Here is a 16,544-nt window from a genome sequence, read left to right on the forward strand (position 1 = left end):
GGCGCCCCAGAGCCTCAGGGTGAGTGAGAAGGGGGTCTGTGGGGGGAACAGGCGTGAAGAACAGGCTGAGCAGGGCCCATGGGGCCTGGTCAGCATGTCACTAACCTGGGGGGGGCAATAGACCCCTGCACTCTGCAGTAACACCCCGAGCGGAGTGTTGCAGACACTGGCTGCAAAATAAGCTGAGGCCTCGTCCACACTCCGTGGGCCTCAAGGGGAAAACTGCGTGGCCCTGGGACCTCGAGGCAGCTCTGGACTTCCCCAGCACGGGTCCTGGCCCCAGCCTGCATCTCTGATGCCCCTGGGGTGGGGCCCGGCTCACCGGGGTGTGGGAGTGTGGGCTGAGCTCAGGCCGCCTTGAGCGTCGGGGTCTCCCTGGACAGCCTCACTGGGTCAGTGAAGCCCTGAAGGAACCACATGGTATAAATCCCAGCAGACGTCTTTGTCCTAATGGGAGGATGGGTGCTCGGGGCCCACCTGGCTGGTGGAAAGCCTCCCTGTTGTGGGGCCTGTGCAGTGCTCCTGGGGTCCCACTCAGCCCCAGGCCTGCCCCTGCTGGGTGCCCCCTGCTGAACCCAAGGCCTCTCCTGCAGTGACCCCATGTGCCCATGGCCCTCCTAGGCCCTTGCTGGACATGCTCTTCCCAAAGTGCAGGCCTGCGTTTGAAGCCTGGGGTGGCCAGGTGCTGAGGATGCTCATGAGGCCACACTGGCTGGCCCCTATGCTGAGAGCCATGGAGGAAGGGGTCCCAGCATGAGGGATGGGAGTGAGGGAGCAGGGGCATGGCCATCTCCCAAGATAGTGGGTGTAGTGGGGGAGGTGGTGCCCTTCGCTGACAGGCAGATGGCCTGATGGGGTCCCTGCCAGCCCTGCTAAGTGGGCTCTGTGGCAGGTACTCAGGCTCTGGGCCACGTGGCTCATCATGGCCCCTACCATGCATGGCATGCCTCTCCTTGGTCATCAGCTGGGCCAGTGCCCAGAGGTTGGCGTCCTCACTCAAGAGCATGAGCAGGGTGGTGCAACCTGGCTTGTGCCCTGGCAGCTGTGCGAGGGCCCCTCCCCTGCTTCAGTGTCTCGGGGCCCCTGCACAGGCCAGGGGTCAGAGGTGAGGTGGCAGGGCCAGCACAGGGGCAGCCCCCTGCCCAGGTCCCTTTTCCCAGATGAGGGGCACCCCAGTAAGGTACGCCAGGGCGAGGAGGACAAGCAAAGTCTGAGTCCCCCGAGTGCAGGTGGGAGGGTCTAGCACACAGGAGGGTGCACAAGGCTGGCTGAATCCAGATCCTGCTGTGGGCAGCCCATGCCACTGTCCCAGCTGGTGTTCCTTGAGAGAATGTCTTGGGAAAGTGGGGGTAGCAGTCACTCTAAGCAGGCCACACTGTGGGGTCCCCTCTGTGGAGTTTCGGATCGATTGTATGGTAACTTCAGGGTTGAAACTCATGTCTTAGGACAACAGTGGTAGGGCCCCTGCTGGATGGCCAAGATGCTCAGCATGTACACGCAATAGGCAGAGGGCACGTGAAATGAGGCTGCCTAGGAGAGGGGACGACAGGGCCTGTGCTGGTTTCATGCTGATGACAGAACAGGTGAGGTTAGGAAATGGGCTCAGGCAGTAAAGGCTCAGACGCCTTGGTGGTCAGAGAGGTTTTGGGTTAAGTTTACACATGACACACGAATTTCTCAGGTGCAGTGAGTGTTTACATTTGTTTTATTTCAAGTCCAGCTTTTGGGTTGGCAGACATGGAGAGCACCTCATCCTGACCTGAAGGTGTCCTCGTGGCCAGGCGCACGCCTCCATGACTCCTCCCCTCCCCATAGTTTGGCCTTTTCCAGAATGTTCTGTGAACAGAACCACTCATGGGCCTGGCTTTTTACCCGTTGCAAAATGCATCCCCAACTCGTCTGCTGGGAAGTCAGTAACCTGTCCCTTCCTGTGGTCGCAGGGTCTTCCTGCCCCCACGTCCCCTCACTGCCCCTGTCTTAGTGTTTGTGGGTGCTGTGGTGAATGTGGCGTGCTGATTTTGACTATGAGCTCTTGGGGCCACGTTTAGCTTTTAAGAGCCACCAACTACGTCCCAAAGCAGCTGCGTTCCCACCGTGGTGAGCGAGTCCCTGCTGCCCCACTGCACTCCAGGGCCTCCTGGGTCTCCACCAAATAGGTGAGTGCTGGGGTCCCGTGTTTACACGGTGAGCATCTCTGTACGTGTGTGTCCACATATGTTAATACGTTATCTCTGGGTCATGCGGCTGCTCAGCTCTTGTGCCTTGGGTCACTTCTGCTGAGTTCCGAGTTTTCTTACTCAGCACGAGTCCTTTATGGGTTGTGATCCATCAGTATCTCTCCTTCCCTGTAATTTCCTGTCTCATTCTCTTCAGTGTCCTGTGCAGAGGGAAGGTTTTAATGTAGATAAATCCTGTTTGTGTCTTTTCTCCCAGGACGCCTAACCCTCCTTGGGCAGTCAGTTCTCTAGTGTCACAAAGCGAGGCGCCCCCACCTGGAGGCCCCTGATGGAGTCACAGTGGGGACATGGCTGTGCCCCTCGTTTCCATGTTGAGGAAGCTGCTTTTTCCAACAGGACTGGGCCCTCGTCGGAAGTCTTCCGTCTTCCTTTATGGGAAGCCCGACTCATTTTGTGCGCAAGTCTGCAGGCGGGAAGGGCTTGGTGGGGATGTGACTTACCAGGCTTGCCCTCACACCCTGGGTTCCTGTCTCTACGGCCAGATGGACCTGCTTTATTTCCGGAGAAGAACTCGGCCTGCTCTTTGAGGGCAGAACCGAGGGGCAGCCCATCAGACAGCACGCCGGCCCGAGGCCACCTCTGAAGTACTGCACTCGGGCTGCAACATGCGTGTCTCCTGCCGAAACCTCGCTCTGCTCATTCTTACACCACCAGTACCCACATGCCTGTGATACTCAAGGCCCAGACCCCACCCGCTAAAGGGCCTGGCCAGGCCACCCGGCCACCCCTCCCTCCCTGCCCAGGATGACAGTGCCTGCCTGGGCCCTGAACCTGTCCCTGGAGCAGGCCCGTCTCAGGGAGTCTGCTCCCTGACACCGCCTGAGTCCTTCAGCAGGGGGACCAGCGGTCAGGCTGTTTGTCCCAATTTTACTGATGTCCAGATGCACCTGGCTGGGCTCCTGGTAGTAAGTTCAGAGCAGACCCAGGCTGTCAGAAGCCCAGGAATTGGTGGGTAGCTATGCAGGGAGCCTGAGTGTGTGGATTCGAGATGGTGGGGGTACAGTCTGCGTGCTAGCCCTCTCCTTCCCAGGAGGAGCTGGCCAAGCTGTGCCATGGGCTCACCCTTGGGTCAGGACAGCCCCGCCTCTCCTCCATCCCCCTGAGCCGCACAGCCAGTGGCTGCAGTTTTATAGGTGCCCTTTGAGGGCTCATGATGGGAGTGTGATGCTGGCGGCTGCTCCACTATGAATGGATGTACAGGTGCATATGGTGGCCTGTCAAAGCATGGCTCCCATCTGGGGGTCTCATGGCCTGGGGGCACTAGCACGTGCACACAAGACCCCTGGGCGGTGTGACCTGGCGGACCAGGCGGGGTCCTCTCTGAGGAAGGGGAAAGCCCGCAGTGGCCCCCTGCAGGCCCCTGACGCACCACCTCCCAGGCTGAGCGCCAGGTTTCCTGTCCAGCGGAGGCTGGTTCTTACCATGCCCCACACGTGGACCCACTGCTCTTGCTTTGTGGTTCTGGGCTGTTCCCTTGCTCTTTCCCTTGTCCCTGGTTTCTCTCTGCTTTCCAACTCTGTCCCCACTCAGGGTTCTAGGGGTGGCTTTGGTGCTCTGGACCCAGGCCTCTGACCAGGCCTGCCTACAGTATCTGGGCCTCTGTCAGGGTTAGGGCACACCTCGTATTTCCCTTGTCCTCTGCCTTCACCTTCTCAGCATCCAGCAGGAATGACCACGTCTGGCCCAGCACCTGTGTGGGGTTCCCTTGCAGGCCCGGATGCATTTTTGAGGAAACAGCCCTCAGGGGGCTCTGGTCACAGTTGGGCTGGAGACAGCCCCTCTGTGGGGGCCTGAGAAGGGTCAGTGCTGGAACTGAGGTGACCTGCCAGTGTCCTGGGGTTGGGCCAGCCTGAGAACTGCCCAGGGCAGCCAGGGGGCACTTGTGCCCACCCTGCCTGTGTCCCCGCACCCCACCCTCTGGCCCCTGACCTCACTGTGCTCTGTGTCACACCAGCCACTCTGACCCATCACAACTTGTCAGAGCCTCTGAGCAGGACCTGTCCCAACTGGTCCAAACAGCTTGTCTACTGGGCAGTGAGCAGGGCCCCAGGCTGCCATGCTGGCCCCACCTGAGACCCCAGGCTCCCCTCCACGCAGATGCCCCAAGCCTCCCCTGCCTGCCTGTACAGGGCATCCCCCCCTGAGAGGATCCCACTGCCCAAGAACCCAGGCAGCCCATCTCCTCTGTCCCCGCCATGGCCCATCTACCCTCCAGATATGCTAACACCAGGTTACTTTCAGCTGCAAACCCCACCTGCCTGTCACCTGTGAGACCTGAGGGCCCCCTCGCTGCCCTTCGGCCTGGCTCCATGTGGCCACTGGGCTGGGCCAGCTGGATTCCTGAGACCTGCTGGACAACCAGCCACCCAGAAGCTTAGCCAGGCGCCCCTTGCCCTGTAGCCACAGCCTGTGGGGCCACTACTGACTCAGCGAGACCCTCCCTCTGCCTGGGAAGCAGACACTGTCGCCTGTACCCCCATGTGGTGCCCTGCTCCACCCGGCTCACTTCCCTGATCTGCCTGCTGGGTCTCAGCTTGAGCTTAGTGCAGACCATGACCCACTGTGGGCATCAGGGGTGAGGTCCTGGCTCCAGAGGTATTTCCGCAAATGGAAACCATCCCAGATGAGAAGGACGTGCCCAGGTGACTCACCACGGAAAGCCCAGATGGCCAGTGACTGTACAGAGAGAGGCCAGGATTGTCCCGCGGGTCCACCGGTGCCCTGATGCCTGGAGGGGCACCATGGTGAGGGTGCGCCAGAGCCAGGGGCACGGGCAGGAGGAGAGAGGAGGAAGCCCAGGGACTTCTGACTGATGCCACCTGAAGCAAGGGCCCTGCCCCCTGGGCGGGGCAGCCTGACAGCTCACTCTCCTGCTGGCTGAGGCCTGTGTGGGCCTCCCCTGCTCGCACTTGGCCACATCCCCATCGGAACATCCTGGTGGTGAAGCCCACGTGTGCATGCCTGGCTGTGACCCACCCAGGCCTCAGCTGCTCTTACTGCCTGGCGGTACCTGCTCCTGCGGGCTACCCTCCCCAGCCAGGCATCACCTGACGGTGTCTGCCTATGATCTCTGCTCGTTCCAAGGCCAGCAGGGCCTCCATGTCCTCCTTGATGTCTGATGCTACAAGACAGAAAGGCCTGAAGGGTACACTGCTCTGAGGAGCTTCAGAGGACACTCACGCCTGCCCCGGTGGCAGCTACCGTCTGACAGCGGAGGCAGCCCTGCAGTCGGGTGGGGTGGTGTCCTGCCTGCTGGCCACAGGTGTGCACTCACACTCACACTGGCACTTCCACACCACCTTCCCAGCCACAGGTGACACTGTGAGAGGGAGATGACACTGCCTTCACACAGCCTCACGGGAGCAAGAAGGTGGGCCTGGGAGGCGCAGATGAACTACTGACCCCTAGTGGCGCACTGGCCTCCCGGGTCAGGGCCGGCACCTGGAAAGGAGCTGCAGCCAAGGGCTGGTGGGGGCTCCCGGGAGTCACATCCTGTCCTCAGGCACCAAAAGCGTGAGCAACAGAGAGAAAGATCGCACTGAGCTGGATCAGAATTAAAAGGCTGTGTTCAGGGGCGCCACGGAGACCAGGAAGCGACAGCCCTCAAAGCATATGAAAATACTTGTGACTCAACTGATGTGGGGCCTGGCACACAGGCGTGCGGGAGTACACGACTCAATCGCGGACAGACAGCCCAGTGACAAGCGGTCGGCGGCATGCACTGTCCACAGGGATGTGGCTGAGAGGTGCACGACTGGAGGCTCCAAGCACTGCCACCAGGGAAAGGGGCCTGTTGGATGGAGGACAATGGTGCTGGCGCAGATGCAGAGGTGAGCCCCCCAGGCTGCTGGAGGGGCATGAGGTGGCGCAGCTGCTGCAGGGGCCCCTTTTGAGGTGGAACACAGTCCTGTGGATTCCACACCTGGGGTCCACCTGGGAGAGGTGAGAACAGGTCCTAAACCACATTTGCCATGTATGTTCACAGCACTAGTATGATAGCAAAATGCAGACACATTCCAGTGTGGACAGGACGGACGGACGGTCAGCACACATGATCCATGCACCATGGAGCAACTTTCCACCACAAGGACGGAGTACTGACACCTGCTTCACTGCAGATGGACATGAGTGAAGACACCAGACACAAAGACCACATGTTACATGACTCCACGTGATGGGTCCACAGAGCAGCATGTGGTCTGTGGTGCACTGGGGCCAGCAGATGGTAACCTGCTGATGTAAGAGGTCCCTCTCTGGGAGTGATATGAGTGGGGATGGTTGCATGCTCAGTAAATACTCTAAAAACCACCAAATCGTACACTTCAGCCACTGAGTTTGACAGTTTGTGAATTTGAGGAAATCAACTCTCAGAGCCAGACTTGCTGCTGTGTCAGCCCCAGGGACCCCCGATGGTGGGATTAATGTGACTGCTGGCCAGACATCCCTCTGCTCCTGCCCTCTGTGCTCCTCCCGGGTCCATTGAAGGATGCAGAGCAGGCCTAGAGCCAGCCAGGCTGGTGCCCAAGGGAGTAAGAACTCACCTGCTCTGTTCCACATCAACCTCCGGTTCCTTCTGCTGGGGGTCGACTTGGAGGACTCCACCAGCCGACCAGGAAGGCTTCCAGTTTGGGGAAAGGGTTACACAGCGGGCCTCCAGTAGCTACCTGCCGGCAGAGGGACACTAGGCCTCACAATTCTGAGCAAGGTATGAGGAGGAGTGGCTTTGTTTCCCTCTTCTTTGGAGAAGGAATGTGTTGGCTGGTGGGATGCAAGGTCCTGGAGCACACCTAGGGGGCTGGGGCCGGAGACAGAGGGCCAGGAACGGGGGCTGTGCAGGTGAGCCCGTGCCGAGACCCCAGCTGCTGGCCGGCCGGCCATTGCATGGTCAGGTGTTCTGAATCTGGGACAGGCTGGAGAGCCTGGCAGTGAGCGGTGAGGCCCTCGTGCACACCCAGGCTCTGACCTCAGCCTGCACAGCTGCACACGGGGCAGCCCGGGGAGGCTAAGCCACCACTATCCGTCCCCAAGGGGAGGTGGGAGTGGTTGCGCTCACCCAGCTGACCCGTCCGTCACTGTGTGAGCTGCACCTCTTGACTAGAAATGGACACCTGGGTTGAGTGGGACCATGTGAGTGTGGCAGAGCCAGGCCCAGAGCACAGGTAACTGGCCTCTAACTGGCCACGGATGTGAAGCACAGTGGTGCCAGGCAGTGGCAGAAACTGGGTCACAGCCATTCCGGCCAGTAGCAGGGCTTGGGTCTATGCGTGGCCCTTAACCTGGGTGTGGGCCCTGTCACCACACAGGGTGCCAAGGGGCACTTGACTCCCGCCACTCCCACCCCTTCCCAGGGCCAGGGTCACAGCCTGTCCCCTTCTGTAAGATGCTCTCACAGTGCCTGATTCTGGGCTCCATCAGTCTTTCACTGCACATCACAAGCAGACCCCATCCCCAGAGGCCCCTCCACCTTGTCAGTGGCTGTGTAATGTGGCTTTGTGGATCCACTGAGATCCCCCATGGGTGGGCACCAGGGCTGGGGCCTGGCGGCTATGACACGTGCCCATGGCAGGGGCTGCTCACGCCGGTCCCCCTCAGGCCCCACCGGACCTCCGAGACTGCTGGCCTCCTGGCTCCGCCAGGCGAGAGGCGCCGCGACACAGCTCTGGTTTCTGCCCGCGTGTCCCTCGGGAGGAGGTGAGCAGCCTGTCGCCATCACCTGGGAGCTCTCTGTTCACATCATGCTCCATCGTTTGGCCTTTTAGAAACTCCTCACATGTTAAGAAAATCAGAGCTGCAAATGTCCCGTTTTGTGTTTTCTTGGGTTTAGGTGATAGATTGTTCCCAGGAAGCTTGATTTTTGTGTGGCAGAATTTGTCACTTTTTATAAGTGGTTTCTGGGATGTATCCCACTTAGGCTTTTCTCTCTATTCTGATAATATAAAAAATCATGTGTTTCTTCTGTACCTAATAATTCCATTTTTGTGAATAGTCTGAATCATTTGGAAGTCATCCTGGCATGTAGTATGGGATGGGGATCAGCTTAATTTCCCCCCATCTGTCTACGTCCTGCTTTCAGAATGACTTGCCTCTGACTAGAAATCCTCGGATGGTCACATCCCATGCATGTTTTGGGACTGTCTTAATTGTTAGAGCATGACAGTTTCATTTAGGGTTTAACAGCTGGTAGGGTTACATCCTCTTGGGGCTCTACTATAGGCTTTCTCTGGACACCCCTGCTTGCTTATATTTCCACAGGAACTTGACAGTAGGTTGTCTAGACCCTACCCGCATGCACACCTCCCCTGGCCTCCGTGGGCACTGACTCGTCATGGTGCAGCATCCTGGGGATGTCCTCGAGAAGACATGACCGCTGGGGACCCGTGAGCTGGGTGGGCACTTGGAGGCCCTCGCCCTCCCCACCCCTGCAGAGGGGGTGCTACCTGCTCCATTCCCAGAGGCTGCCCCAGGACATGGCCTTGCAGTGCTGGGGTGACCCTCTGGACAGCAGACATGCCCAAGCCTGGCTAAGGCCTCCTTGGAAACCTGAGTGGTGGGCAGGGTGGGGGTCTCCTCGGTGGCCAGTGCCTGGATCACACCTGGTGTAGAAGACCCCTTGCTGATTACAAATGCCACCCACCCACTGAGAGTGACTGTGTCCCCCTGGTCTCTCCCTGCCCTCTGCATAGCAGGCAGCTTTCATAGAACTCTCCAGAAGCTCCTAAGGAGCTTGGGGACCAGCAGGGGACACGTAGTCCTCCTGTCCTCTCCCTGGCCTGGGTGCTGATGGTCTCGGACACAGGCAATCCCCTCCTGGGATGTGGGGAGGGCTCCGCCAGCTGGGGACACACTGCTCCCCTGGCAGGGAGGGGGTGGATTAGCGTCTCTGTAATTTCTATGACACTAGGAACCCAGTAACAGTATTACCGACTTGAGTGCCATGTGTGGGTGTCATGCGACCTTGTGAGTGCTGGCTGGCTCGGCCCATGCCAGTGTCACCTTGGCACAGCTGGTCACCCTGCCAGCTCCAGCCCCACAGGGTCATGAGACCCAGCACCCTCCCACCTCATGGAGAGGCTGGCCCCTGCCCAGTGCGTGTGCCTGTACATGGTTTTGGACATGTGTGTGCACAAGCATCTGCGTGCATGTGGTTACATACACACGTGCGCACGAACACGTGTTGCGTGTGTACATACCATGGGAGCATGTGCATGTTCATGTGTGTGTGTGTGCATGTACAGGTATGTCCCCTTCCCTGGCCTCGGCCATGTGCACACAGCATCTTATGTCCTCGGGATAGAAGCTGGGGCTGGCATGGACCTGGAAACCGTCTCTGCCACCCTCACCCAGAGCTGTGCTGTGGGATGGATGATGGGCACAGGCCCTGTCCTAAGCTCGCCCGCTCCTGGGTGTGACATAGCTTGCACACAGGGACCAGGCTGCCACTAGGGGGGGTCAGCGCACCTTCCCATCCCTCACTTTGTGCCTATCCCTCCTTATGGGTTGGGGCTCAGAGGCTCCAAGGACTGTGCCCACCTGAGCCGCACGCGGGACATGCCGGAGCTGGATGTGGTCAGGTGGCACAGGCAGGGAGTGGCAAGGAGGGTCAGGGTGTGAACTTACCACTCAGCCTTCAGCGTCTGTTGCTCAGGGTGTCAGGTGGGGGCCTCTGCTGTCTGCCATCTTCCCTCTGCAATCCTGTGGCCACCGGAAAGAGAACAGGAGGCCATGGGATTAACTCATGGCTGCGGCGGGCCAGCCAGCCCACAGCCCTCCCTCTGCATGGGCCACACCTGCAGGGACCGGCTGGCACTGACAGCCCCAGGTCTCTCCAGCCTGGGCCCAAGCCCACCACACCGCCAGGTGAGGCGGCTGCATTTAGGCCTCCTCCCCTGTGCCGCCCTGCGCCTGGGTCCTGCTTGGCCACCGCTGAGCTGCCACCTCCTGCTCCTGCCCTCCAGCCTGAAGCCTGGCCCTAGCCTGGGGTCCACATGTCCATCAGGTCACCCTCTGCTGAGGATGGCCAGTAGCGTCCCCACCCCAATGTGACCCTGCTCTGTCCCACCCTCCTTCCCCAGAGCCCCGGCCACTCCCTCCAGAGCCTTCTCCCTAGACATGGGAGAAGGGAGATGCCTGCCCACCTGGGGTCTCTGCCAGGCCCCCCTGGTCCCCCTAGGACTTCAGGTCCCCGCCCCAGCTCTCTCCTGAGCACTCAGCACCACGAAACACCCATGCATGTTACCGACTACCACTCTTCCTGAAGTTTGCATGGATGGGTTGGCATCCATTCTACTCTGTGCCTGGCCCCGTCCTGGACACATGGCAGAAGCCCCCAAAATAGAAATAAGCTCAAAGATGTATGACTCACAGCCCTCTGGCCTTGGCATGCTGGACAGCAGCACTCCGGAGTTTTCAGGCATGTGCTGCCCAACCGCCACACTTCCAGGAGACACCCCACAAACACAGGCCACCTGTTTGGACTCTGAGTACTGTGAGCCTCCTAACAATGAGGGAACTGGGGGGCCATCCCATCATGACATCCATGACCGCTCCCAAAGACCACCACCCACTGCCCCTGGAGTTGAGCTGTCCACCGAGGGCCTCTGCATAGTGGCCCTGGGACCAGAGCCAGGCTTGTCTGTCCCAGCCACCCTGACCCATGGTGACAAAGCCTTGCAGTGACCTGCAACCAGCAGATGGCACAAAGTCACAGCCTGTGACTTTTCTGTGATGAAGCCAGGCAGAGGGGCCTGGGACGCCCCTGGGACCTGTTGTGCACTCCTGGGACATGTGGGCAGGTGGAGCCAGCCCTCCCAACCCCCACCTCACAGCTCATGACTCATCTTGTGACTTGGCTTCTGCCGAGCAGTGAGGAGCCGCCACTGGACCAACCTCCCCCCAGGATCCTTGTCTTGAGGAGGAGCTGCTCCCCGGACCCCGTGGTCAGGCATCTGACACACAGGCCAGGGATGAAGGCAGAGGCTGCAGAACGGGAGCTCCTCCAGACCCAGGCCCGGAGCGGCTTACGGTCCTGGGGCCTCCTGGCTCTCGCTGCTGCCCGGCTCTGCTGAGAACCAACCTCAGGTCCTCAGGGCCTACAGGAAGGTGCCCCCCAGCTCCACACAGCGGGGCAGCCTGAGGGGACTATGCTGATGATGAGGAGGGGCCCACGCTGCAGCGAAACTTGTTGGAGTATTAAGGCAAAGCTTGAAAAAGGCTCAACAACGAAACCACCCAGCGTCAGCTTTTGACCCAGCAATCTGATGCGCAGGCTGCTCTCAGGAGAGTGTCCGAAACAGAGAAGCCACAGGCAAGAGGGTGTTTTAGATCTTGATGTCCAACTCCAAGGTCAGAACAAGGACACAGGTGATATTTCAGGACAACCACTGAGTTGACATGATGGGACATAACTTCCAAAGCAGGATGGCAGGAAAATAGGAAACAATATTTGCTTAGCCCCAAATAAGTCAGAAAAGTAGGAAAAACCTGAACACAAAAAGCAGGTGAAACTTTTCCCGTTTTTTTAATACGAGTTCTACACTTACAGGTCTTAAGTTTAAGTCTTTAATTTTGAGTTGATTTATGGTGTAAAGGGTCTGAGATAAGAATCCAGTTTCTGAACACCATTTGTTGAGGAGACTGTCCTTCTTATGTGTTCTTGGCACCGTTGTCAAAGGTCAGTTGACTGTATATGAGGCCTTTTTCAGGGCTGCCATACATGTTTCACTTGTGCCAGAACCATACTGTTTTAACTCTGCAGCTCTGTAATATAATTTGGATTCGGGAAGTGTCAGGAGCCAGTCCAAACCGCCAGCCTGATGACACAGTCCGGGCAGTCGGAGGGAAGGGACTGCACAGCAGCCTTCCCGGAGGAGCAACCCCGATATCCCTCCTGCTCAAAATGTCTCTCCTAATAAATTTGCTTATTTCGGTTTCAATTCAAGCTGCCCCTTCAGGGAAGAGGCTACATCCAATTCTCCCTGAAAATTTTGGGTACTGGCCCTAAAGGAAATTGGAGAAAACCACTATTGCCGTTGTGACTACCCCCGATGATGGGAAAATGAGACCCATGAGTATTGGACCTAAGTTTATGGGAAAAAAGCTATGGAAAATGTACCTGGGTCAAGGTTCCTTCCCCCACCCCTACATGGCCTCCAAATAACATATTCAATGATTAACGGCAACAGTGGGTACAGAGAACAAATGATATTCTTTGGCTAGCTTGCCAAAGACCAACCTGGCAAACTATAAAACAAATGAGAACAGGGCATCACCTAACCCCAGATCTGAAAAATCTCCATTGTAAGTCTTACTGAAAATGGGTCCCATGCAGTCCATAAAACTTGTCCCCGCCTGCCGAAAAGTCATCATGTTCTTATAGAGAGAGCCTCCTCCTTTCCTACCGGAGATGAGGAATGGGACTATAGCTATGAAAGAATGAGGGCGCTACATAAAAATAGTAGAATAGTGAACTTTAGATAGTCATCTGTAAAGAAACTAAGAGTCTGGCACCTACCTAACTTTGTAAGATTTTCTGGCCACAATAACTAAGAACAAAGCTTACTTAGAAACAAGTTAACTGCTAAGACCGGCCAAATGACTTATTTCATTCTCCAAACTCATAACCGTGCTATGTGTCAATTACGTGATTAATATCTGTACTTTACTTTATGTAATCAAAGAGTATATAATAAAACTGCTACTTTTCATTAAAGGCCAGGCTCAGCTTTTGCTCTCGTCTGTGTCCTCACTCATTCATTCAGTCACCGATGCCGTTCATCCTTCAGGGACTCCTGGACTCGCTGGAGCTGGACTCCGGCAAGGAAGCATGATGCCCCCAGCTTCATTTCTTCTTTCTCAAGATTATGTTTGCTATTCAGGGTCCTTTGTGGTTCCATATGAATTTTAGGATTGCTTTTGCTCTTTCTAAGCAATGCCATTGTCATTTCACTAGGGTTTGACTCTCTGGGTCAGAGTAGCTGTACATTTTAAGAACATTAAGTCCTCCAATACATGAACACAGGAGGTCCTTCCATTTGTTAGTGTCTTCTTTAATTTGTTCCATCAATGTCTTATTCTGTGGGCACAAGAATGTTATTTCCTTGGTTAAGTTTATTTCTCAGTATTTTTTTTTTTGATGCTATTTGTAAATGGGATGGTTTTCTTCATTTCCATTTTGGATATTTCTTTGTTGATATACAGAAAGGCAACTGATTTTTATATGCTGTGACTTGACTAATTTTGTTTATTAGTACCAACAGGGTTTTTATGGAGTCCTTAGGGTTTTCTGATTTGGATGCCTTCTATTTCTTTTTATTGTTTAACTGTTCCGGCTAAGACCTCCAGTAATGTGGTGAACAGGAGTAGAGTGGGCATCCTTGCCTTCATGACATTGGTCTTGGCAGCGGCTTCTTGGAAAGGACACCAAAAGCAATAAAAGGCAGTAACAGCAAAGACAGACAAGTGGGACCACATCAAACTAAAGAGCTTCTGCACAGCAAAGGAGCCATCAACAGTGAAAAGGCAGCCAAAAGAGAGAAAATATTTGCAAATCGTGTAACTGATAAGCAGGTAATATCAAACATGAAAGAAACTCCTCTAACTCAATAGCAAAAAGCCCACAAATAACCCAATTAAAAAAAAAACGGACAAGAGACCTGAATAGGCATTTCTCTGAAGAAGACATATAATGACCAGCTGGTAAAAAAAAAGATGCTCCACATCACTCATCATTGGGGAAATGCAGATCAAAACCACAATGAGCTACCACCTCACGCCTGGTAGGATGGCCACACCCTAACAGAAAATAACAAGTGCTGAGGAGGATGTGGAGGAAAGGAAATCCTCCTACACTGTTGATAGGAAGGGAAGTTGGTGTAACCACTGTGGAAAACAGGGTAGTAGTTCCTTAAAAAACTAAAAATAGGACTACCATATGATATAGAAATTCCTGTTATCAATATTGATCCAAAAGAATTCCAATGAGTGCCCCTACCAGCCATCTCACCCCATATTCTCTGCAGCACTTCTCACAATGGTCAAGACATGGAAGCAACATCGTGTCCACAGACAGATTAGCAGGTAAAGGAAATATGGGCTGTACACAGAGGATTATTACACAGCTTTACAAAAAAGTAAGGACATCCTTCTGTGTGCAGCAGCACGGGTGAAGACATTATGCTGAGTGACATAAGCCAGGCAGGACTCCATTCGTATGAGACATTTAGAATCGTCAAAGGCGCAGAAGCTAGCAGGGGGTTGTCCACCGCAACAGGTATGAAGCTGTAGTCACGCAGGACGAGTCAGTTCTAGCTCTGCTGTACCACGTCTCGCCGTGGGTAACATTACGCTGCGCAGTGAGCAGCTGAGGGCAGGCCTCACGTGCTCTTTGCCACAATGAGACAGGAAGGGAAAAGCAGCAGCAGGGGGAATACGGTGCACAAGGCGAGATGGTGGAAATAAGCCCAAATGTGCCAGTGCTTATAACTGTTAAAGGGCCAAATGTAGAGCTGGAAGGGGTGATTTTAAATGGGACAGAATTAAATAACTTCTACCTAAAAGCTGTTTATGACAATCCCTCCTACATGTTAGGACACGGGTGACGGCACAGGTGGAGAGGACATACTGGTGAGGGGTCAGGCCTGGAGGTGAGGCCCATGTCAGGGGCCCACACTACCCTGGTTCACCAGGGAGTGAAGGGACCCGCCTCGGTGCCCCTCTCGGAGCCTCGGGAGACAGGCAGGCAAACCGACAGAAGCTAAGAGCGATGGGCACCTGATCACAGGGGACGGTCAGCTCAGTGTGGTGAGTAGACGGCTCGGCAGGTGTGCGGCAAGAGGACAGGGCCCGGCGCGGGTGCGGTGAGGACGGGCAGCTGAAAATCCGCAGGTGCCGAGGCCGCTCCTGACTTGGGTCAACAGATACAGCCTGGGCCACACTCCTGAGGCGCAGGCTGCTTCTCCAACCCCTAAACCCAAGCCGAACAGAAGCGAGGAAGCCATAAGAGGTGGCCAGTGCACACTGACCTCTCCTATCACTTAGGATTTTTCTGATACCCAAAAAGTTAAAAATGCCGTTGAAAACCAAAGGAACTCCCTCCCCCCACCGCCAACCCGGCCTCAGGCCTCTCCTCGGGCTAGAAGCAGCCGTGAGGTAGGACAGGAGCTGTGACACGGCCCCGCCGACCACCTAGGCGCCGCTCCTCCTGCTTCCGTGGGAAGTGGGCCGGCTCCCTCTCGGTCCGCAAGCTAGTGACCGCCTGCTGTCGTCTGGAGGTCGGGTACCCGGCCGGTACCGGTGTCTGGAGGTCAGGCACCCGGGGTCAGCCCTCACCGGCGGCGGCGGGGTCGAGCCGCCTGCGGACGCGCGCATGAGGCTGCGCAGTCTCGCCGCCCAGGAAAGACTCGCACTCGCGAGGTGGGCAAGGGGCCGCCGGGACCGCGGGCGGAGGCGGGAGGGGGTGCCGGCCCGGGGGCGGGGCTGGGGCAAAGGGCGGGCGAGCGTGCCGCAGCGCAGCCCAGCGGACGTCGGAGCGCCCCGAGGACGACAGCGCGCCGAGCTCACCGCGCGTGCGCTCCCGCCCTCGGCCGCCTCGCGGGGCACGCTGGGAGTCCCAACGCTAGGCCTGCGCCTGCGTGGTACACGTCTCGCTCGCGGTCTACGCGGTCGCTGGCTCCGCCCTGTTCCGCTGCTATGTTGGTGGCCAGGAAGCTAGACAAGCAAGGGCGGGCTTAGCCAGACAGCTTTCCCCAAACTGAGTAAACCAGACCTTATTCTCGCAAAGAACCCACCCCCCAGGAAGCCCAGGCCTGTGCTGTGCAGACGTAGAGACACGCTAGTGGACTTCCGCAGCCTTTCAGGACGGCCTTGGGCAGCGTCTGAGAGGACCTTAGAACCAGGAAGGCCCTCCTCTAGGATGGTATACCAGGAAGAAAACCACGCGTGAGACTGTGAAAATCTGGAAAGTCTACATGTTAGCCTGTACAGACTGACTACATCCAGACAGTGCGCACAACTTGGCCCTGAAAAGTTAAAAGGGTGTGTGCACATTTATTCATATATGTATATTCATGTATACATTGTTTATATATCCTTAAGTGACAAATATAGTTCATAATGCATTAGCTTCCCATTGCTGTAACGAATTGCCACAGCTTTGTTACTTTATAGTTCTGGAAGTCGGAAGTCAGAAATGGACCTTCAGAAGTTAAAATGAAGCTATACCGGGCTGGTTCCTCCAGAGGCTCAGAAGAATCTACCTCTTGTCCTTTTCCAGCCACTAGAGGCCGCCTTCCTCCATCTTCAAGCCCGACC

At 56.4% G+C, this 16,544-nt stretch overlaps 1 long non-coding RNA gene across 1 annotated transcript; it reads right to left on the reverse strand.

Moving 5' to 3' along the window:
- Positions 1–1,687: 1,687 nt before the first annotated feature.
- Positions 1,688–15,766, reverse strand: LOC118907334 (uncharacterized). The gene is made up of 6 exons (XR_008999113.1): positions 15,420–15,766; positions 15,006–15,198; positions 9,855–9,929; positions 6,779–6,901; positions 2,493–6,027; positions 1,688–2,377 (listed from the first exon to the last, which is right to left on the reverse strand). It is a non-coding gene; the product is annotated as an uncharacterized LOC118907334 (long non-coding RNA).
- Positions 15,767–16,544: the final 778 nt, after the last annotated feature.

This window comes from Manis pentadactyla, chromosome 9, assembly GCF_030020395.1.
Source record: "Manis pentadactyla isolate mManPen7 chromosome 9, mManPen7.hap1, whole genome shotgun sequence".
Taxonomy (NCBI): Eukaryota; Metazoa; Chordata; class Mammalia; order Pholidota; family Manidae; genus Manis; species Manis pentadactyla.